Here is a 7,837-nt window from a genome sequence, read left to right on the forward strand (position 1 = left end):
GGCTTTTACAACCACCCGGTGATTCTTGACTCTAGACCCTTCCTGGCCTGCGGCAGGGTGGGGGCGGTAGGGTTGGGGGCTGCCCCTGGGACCAACAGGCAGGTGGGAGCCACAGTTCGGCCTCGAATTGGGTCTGGCATGCCACCTGGCCAGCATGTGTGTGACCCTAGAAAAGTAACTTTCTGCCTGCCTGGCAATCTGTTTTATTTATTTAATTTTTTTTTTTTTTTGTAATGTAGTTGTGTTCTGTCTCCATGTATATTTACAGGCCAGAAGAGGGCATCGGATCCCATTACAGATGGTTGCTGTGAGCCACCATGTGTTTGCTGGGAATTGAACTCAGGACCTTTGGAAAGGCAGCCAGTGCTCTTAATCGCTGAGCCATTTCATCAGCCTTGCAATCTGGTTTTATTCCGTTTACAGAGGGCAGCTTTTTGCCCCCTTTAAGGAGGTGTGTGTCTCATATAGCCCAGGTGGACTTCCAAGTGGCCATGTGTAGCCTTAAATTCCTGATCCTCCTGTCTCCACTTGCCAAGGGATGACAGGTGTGCACCACCGCTGACTTATGGGGTCCTGGGGGTGGAACTGAGGGACTCTCTCATGCCGGGTGAACACGCTACAGAGTGAGCCTCACACAGCAAGTGTCTTTTTAATCAGCAATGTTGTTGTGTGTCTGTGGTCAGAGGACTGCTTTGTGGAGTCAGTTTTCTCCTTCAGCCTTCATGTGTGTTCTAGGTTCTGGGAACTGAAGGCATTTCCACAGTGCCCGACACACACTCAGCCTTAAATGGTGAGATGGGCTGGAGACTGCTCAGCAGTGAAGAGCTGATTTTCCAGAAAACCTACATTTGGTTCCCAGCATGTACACAATGACTTATAACCATCTGAAATTTCAGTCCCCAGGGATCTGAAGCTTACTTCCAGCCTCTGAGAGCACCATGAACACATATACATGGTACATGGTCATTCGTGTAGGAAAAACATCCAGACATGTGGAGTAAAGTAATACAATTTAAAAAATAAGAGCCAGGCATAGTGGCATACACCTTTAATCCTAGCACTTGGGAGGCAGAGGCAGGCAAATCTCTGTGAGTTCAGAGCCAGCCTGGCCTACAGAGTGAGTTCCAGGATAGCCAGGGCTGTTATACAGACACTGTCTCAAAGATCAGCAACAACAACAAAAAATTAAAATAAATAAGTTGTGGAACTTCTGTAGGCACAGGAAAGTGAAACTCTCACTCAGAAGTCTTATGGTAACTGCCATGTGCTGGCAGGCTGAGAGGGGGCACTACCCCTAGCTGCTGGTGAACAGGACAATGACATGTGAAATGTGAATGACAAGGGTCCTATGGAGGACCTCAGGCAGGAGACGGTGCCGGGATCAGTGTTTTATAATAAATGGCAGGTGTGTGCCCTCTCTCTGTGTGTCTGTCTCTGTGTCTGTCTCTGTCTCTGTCTCTCTGTCTCTCTGTCTCTCTCTCTCTCTCTCTGTGTGTGTATGCTCTCCAAGTACCTCATGACTAGAACCCCACAGATTGTCTGCTAACTTTCATATGTGTCCTGTGGCATGTGTGAGTGCCCCATACACAAATACACAAGATGTACTAAAGACGGAGCTGTGGGCTGGGTCGATGGCTCAGCAGTTAAGAGCACTGACTGCCCTTGTGGAAGACCTTGAGTCCATTCCCAGCACCCAAATGTTGCCTCAAAAACCTTCTGGAACTCCAGTTCCAGGGATCCAGCGCCCTCTTCTGGCTTACACAGGCACTGCACAATGTGATACAGAGACTTAGATAAAATCTAAATAAAATAATTTTAAAAATTAAATGAGTCCATATAAAATAGTTAAATGAATAAATACAGCTAGGTTGGGGCTGGGGAGATGGCTCAGCGGTTAAGAGCACTGACTGCTCTTCCAGAGGTCCTGAGTTCAATTCCCAGCAACCACATGGGGACTCACAACCATCTATAATAGGATCTGATGCCCTCTTCTGGTGTGTCTGAAGACAGCTACAGTGTGCTCATCTATATAAAATAAATAAATAAATCTTTAAAAAAAATACAGTCAGGTAAGGAAAAAGAAAGGCAATTAATTGTAAACTCTCAGAAAATCAAGACCACCCCAGATCCAATGGTGGTCATGTGCTGGCATGTTGGCCATTTTTTTCAAAGGTAGGTTCTTTTTTAAAAAAGATTTATTTATTTATTATATGTAAGTACACTGTAGCTATCTTCTTGCTTTCTTTATTTTTTAAAAGACTTATTTATTTACTGTTATATGTAAGTACACTGTAGCTGTCTTCAGACACACCAGAAGAGGGTAACAGATCTCATTAAAGATGGTTGTGAGCCACCATGTGGTTGCTGGGATTTGAACCCAGGACCTTTGGAGGAGCAGTCAGTGCTCTTAACCGCTGAGCCATCTCTCCAGCCCTGTAGCTGTCTTCAGACACACCAGAAGAGGGAGTCAGATCTCATTACATATGGTCCTGAGCCACCATGTGGTTGCTGGGACTTGAATTGCTAGGACTTGAACTCAGGACCTTCAGAAGAGCAGTCAGTGCTCTTAACCTCTGAGCCATCTCTCCAGCCCCCATGTTGGCAATTTTGATTCATTTTTAGAAATAAAGTTTCATGTAGCCCAGGCTATCCTAGAGAGTACTAGAGTAACAGGAGATAATATAGCCATCTGTGTGTGTGTGTGTGTGTGTGTGTGTGTGTGTGTGTCCATGTGTGCAGTACCCTTGGAGGCCAAAAGATGGCATCTAGTCCCCTGGTTCTGGAGTTTCAGTAAGCTGTGGGCCACCACATGGGTGCTGAGGACTGAACCCTGAGTCGTCTGTGGGAGCGGCCAGTTCTCTTGACTGCTGAGCCATATCTCTACCCCTCCCCACCCAGATTTGTTTTTTAAGTAGAAAAAAAATAATAAATTTTGTTTTTTGTTTAGCATTATGTCTTTAAGATTTTTTCCTTCTGTGTCTGTTTTAAAGCTTTAAAAATTACATTTACTTATTTAGCTTGTGTGTGAGTGTGGAGGTCAGAGGACGGAGTCAATTCATTGCTTCCACCATGTGGGTCCCGAGGATTGGACTCAGAGCCAAGAGCCTTCGGAAGAGCCATCTCCTGGGCAGTGGAGATGGACGCCTCAGCTGCTCTGCCTAGATCCACCGAGGTCCACGGTGCGTTCTGCCTCTCTCTGTGGCTTCCCAGCCCTGTAGCAGCCGTGGTTCATCGACAGCACCTTCACTTTTTTCTTTCAGTGAGGGAAAAGATCAGCAATCAACCCGTGCATATCAAACCTCCCGTCTCTCAGGGGCACGTTGGACACTGTGGCCACTAGAATCCTTCGGAAAGGTTATCGCCCTGGCCAGGCCTGCCTTAGTGTATAAAGTCTCTAAACATAGATGTTCTGAAGCCCTCTGCCTGCACCCCTTGCCAAGTCATCCCTCACGGAAGGATGGAGGGAGGGAGGGAGAAAAGACGCCTTGCCGGGTCAAGCTCATTCCCTGATGGGACTGCTATGTGGTTTTCCTGAAAACAATTTGTCATGGTCACAGGAAACTTTGCCCATGGCTGCATCCTCGTCCCCTCGGATGCTTGGCCCAGGATCCTCATGATGCTCCCCCACCCTTCTTTCTCTCTAAATGGAAAACAATCAATTCGGCCTGACTTGTTTGTTTAGGTGGGAACTTTTCGAAGGAAGTCCGCACTCCACAACAGCTGAACAGCCAATGTTCACGGAGACTGGAAGTTTTTTTTTTTTCCTTTTTTTTTAAAAAGGTCATGTTAGTGGTTAGAAAAAAAAAAAAAAAAGGAGGTTTGCTTTTTTGTTTCATTGTTTTGAGACAGAGTGTCATTATGTAGCCCAAACACAGTGAAGCTTCTTGAAGGCTGGCCTTATGTAAAGGCTGACAACTCCATTTTTGAGAGTACACAAAGTCTACTTGAGCAAACATCCTATCTTCCCCCATCCCAGTAGCAGCAAGTTAGGCTCCAACAGCAGAGTCAAGGTACATGCAGATAACCTAAGACCTCCTGCAGAGAACAGATAACCTAGCCATCCTGTATGCCAGGTGGTTTTACTCCCTGTTTGTTTCCCGCGGATTATACCAGATGCAGTTTTAATAACTCGCTGACCAGTATGGAAACTCCCCAAGCTTGCTGTAACTACAATAAATACCCTGCACGCCTAGACTTACTTCTGACCTGCTGCCGTGTGACGGTGAGAGTCCTTGCCTGAGCGCTCATAGTAAAGAGCCTTACGTGTTTGCATTGGAATTGGCTCCTCCATGGTCACTGGGTCCTTTGACTTAGGCATAACACTTGAATGCACAGTGAGTGCTGGCTGACAGAAGTGTGCCCCCAGGAAGTTTATAGAGGAAGAAAGGCTTTTTGATTTTTTTTTTCCAAACCAGCCTTGGCTAACCTGAAACTCTTTTTTGTTTGTTTGTTGTTGTTTTGTTTTGTTTTTCCAGACAGGGTTTCTCTGTGTGGCCCTGGCTGTCCTGGAACTCATTCTGTAGACCAGGCTGGCCTAGAACTCAGAAATCCGCCTGCCTCTAACTCCCAAGTGCTGGGATTAAAGGCTTGCACCACCACCACCCCGCTAACCTGCAACTCTTAATGTAGACCTTACTGGACTCTGAGTCACAGAAATCCTCCTGCCTGCATGCTAAGTTCTGGGATTGAAGGTGTGTGCCACCAAGTCTGGTGGAGGGAATAGCTTTTCTGCCTGTTAGACACACCCTTCTAAGTTTTCCATAAATATGTCTTCTGCTTTCAGGGGAAAGTGAACGAGAATAAGGTTGGGATTTGAGGGCCTTGTGGCAGCTTATGCTCCTTAGGACTCTGAAGTTCCTTGGGGAGGACTCTGAGGTGACACTCCCAAGGGATGCCTGTTGTCACCGCCCTGAGGCTTCTGTTGCTTCCCAACCCCCCACCCACACAGGAGGGGCCTCAGGTGAGCAAACGGCATACAGGAAGGCCCGTTGTTCCCAGGTATGTTCTGGGGACAGTGGCAGACACACAGGTAAGAGAGAAAGGGTAGGGGAGATGGCTCAGAGGCTAAAGGCGATTGCCACCAAGTCTGAGGAACCTCTTTCGATGCCCAGAAAACAGGTGGTGGAAGAAGAGAACCCAGTCCTGCAAGTTGCCCTCCGACCTCCACGTGAGCACCATAGAATCTGCTGCACACACATGATAATAAAGGTGATTTTGTTTTTCAGTGAGAGTGGAGTGAACACCATGTGTGCCCTCAGTTCTGCCAGGGGTTCCATCCTTAGCACTGTAAACAAACAAAAATGCTTCAAGTGCTGGAGCTAGCTGGTAGAGTTTGTCCAACATGTGTGAAGCTCTGGCTTCTGTCCCCTGTACCTGCCTGTCAGGCTGACACTGGGGAGGTGGAGGCAGGGGGATCAGGAGCGTGGGTCATCTTCAGCTACATAGCAGATTGGAGGGCAGCCTGGGCTACATGAGGCGCTGTCGCTAAACAGGCAGAAAAGAGCAGGCCTGGTGCTGTCTGCGGACTGGCAGGCCGGTCACGTGACCTAGTTCTGTAGCTCCAGAGGCGCCTCAGGGCATTCTCACTCCAAGCCACCCTTAACGCCTGCGGCTCCTTGGTTCTTCACTCTCACCCTCTCATGGCTCCCTATTGCCTTCCACCCACCAGACACGAAAGATTGGTAGATTGTCCAGCAGAGTCTCACTGTAAACCAGGCCTAAAACTCTCCTGCCGCACTCTCAAGAGTTCTGAGATTACAGGTGGAAGCAACCATTTCAGATGTTATTTATTTGTGGCTGTTTCATGTAACTCAGGGTAGTCTCAGACTTCCTAGGAAGGCAAGGCTGGCCTTGAACCTCATCCTGATGAGATCCCGCCCCAATTTTAAAAGGAGTTTCCCAGTTCTTAGGGCTGGACTCAAGAGTCTGTTTCACCCTTGCCACTCTGCAGGCTGCGGCGACCCCTGATGGAGAAAAGCGGAATAGCAACTAGTAACTCCTCTGATGTCCCATTTACAAAAGACAAAAATGCCTATTATTCTCTTTCTTTTTTTTCTTTAAAGAAACCATTTCTTGCCTGGCAGTGGTGATGCACGCCTTTAATCCCAGCATCTGGGAGGCAGAGGCAGGCAGATTTCTGAGTTCGAGGGCAGCCTGGTCTACAGAGTGAGTTCCAGGACAGCCAGGGCTACATGGAGAAACTCTGTCTCAGAAAAACCAAAAAAAGGGGCGGTGGTGGCACACGCCTTTAATCCCAGCACTTGGGAGGCAGAGGCAGGTGGATTTCTAAGTTCGAGGCCAGCCTGGTCTACAGAGTGAGTTCCAGGACAGTCAGGGCTATACAGAGAAACCCTGTCTCGAAAAGCCAAAAAAAAAAAAAAAAAAAAAAAAAAAAAAAAAAAAAAAAAAAACCAACCAACCAAACAAACAAACAAAAAAAACAATAAAAAAGCTTTGTAGTTTTAAGGGGCTGGCGAGCTGGCTCAGCGGTTAAGAGCACTGACTGCTCTTCCAGAGGTCCTGAGTTCAATTCCCAGCAACCACATGGTGGCTCACAACCATCTGTAATGGGATCTTCTCTTCTGGACTCTTCTGGAGTGTCTGAAGACAGCGACAGTGTACTCATAATACATTTAAAAAAAAAATCTTAAAAAAAAAAAAAAGAACAGCCAGAGCTCTTCAACTCTGTGCCATCTCTCCAAACCTCCAGAGGGTGCGTCTGTGCAGTGGAGCTAACCGAATGTGTCTACGAACAGTTTGGGCTTGGTTTTACTTTTGTTGACTATCAGTTTCACCAGACAGCCCAGGTGGGTCTGGATCTCAACCTTCTTGTCTCTCAGCCCTGAGATGACAAGAGCCTCTCCATTTTGTGTTTGTGGGTGTATAAAAGAAAGGTTTTGTTTTGTTTTGTTTTGTTTTTTGACCAGGCCTGGTAGTACAAGCCTTTAACTCCAGAACTCTGGATCTCTGTGAGTTTGAGATCTGCAGAGTGAGTTCCAGGACTATCAGGGCTTTATATAAAGAGATCCTGTCTCAGACAAACATATAAATAAATGTTTAAAATGTTTCATTTATTTGTATATACTCGTTTCTTGTATGTATATGCATACCTCTGCATGTGGTACCAACGTAGCCCAGGAGGGTGCTGGATCCCCTGGGACCAGAGTCCCTCATGTTTGTGATGTGGGTGCTGAGAAAGCAACCTGGGGTGTCTGCAAGAACAACAGGCTTTCTTAGTCGATCAGCCTCTTTTCCAGCCCCCCTCCCTGGAGCCTTAGTACTCGTGGGTCAGAGACTGGAGGTGTCTGTGGTATTGCTCCTGGTAATGTGCTGTCTCAGTGACCTCCAGTGCCGTGGGACAAAAGGAAACAAATGAAGAGTAAATTTAAAATCTTGATGGGAAATATCCAGAAATTCTGTATTAGTCCCATTAAATGTGCAAAAATAGTTTCAAAGGTGAAGCTGAGCCAAGCTTGGTAAAGTGCTCCTAAAGTCAGCAGGTGGGAAGGTGTTCATCAGGCCAACCTGAGGCACACAGGAGGATGTCTCAGAAAAACCACGTTAAATAGCAGTTGTAAGGCTCACAAACTGTGAAATTAAGCAAACACGAGATTGTTGAGGGGGACATGGTGCTGTGGGCTTCAAGGGCAGCTGGGGTTGTCTAGCTAGTGTGAGGTCAGAGGGAGACCAGTTGAAAGGGAAAGAGAGAGAAAGGAGGGGAGTAGAGGGGTGGGGGTGGGGGATCATTTGACTTTTTTTTTTTTTTTTTTGGTTTTTCGAGACAGGGTTTCTCTGTATATCCCTGGCTGTCCTAGATTGACCTTTCAATGTTTCTTTT

The sequence above is a fragment of the Mastomys coucha genome, unplaced genomic scaffold (assembly GCF_008632895.1).
Source record: "Mastomys coucha isolate ucsf_1 unplaced genomic scaffold, UCSF_Mcou_1 pScaffold22, whole genome shotgun sequence".
NCBI classification, from domain to species: Eukaryota; Metazoa; Chordata; class Mammalia; order Rodentia; family Muridae; genus Mastomys; species Mastomys coucha.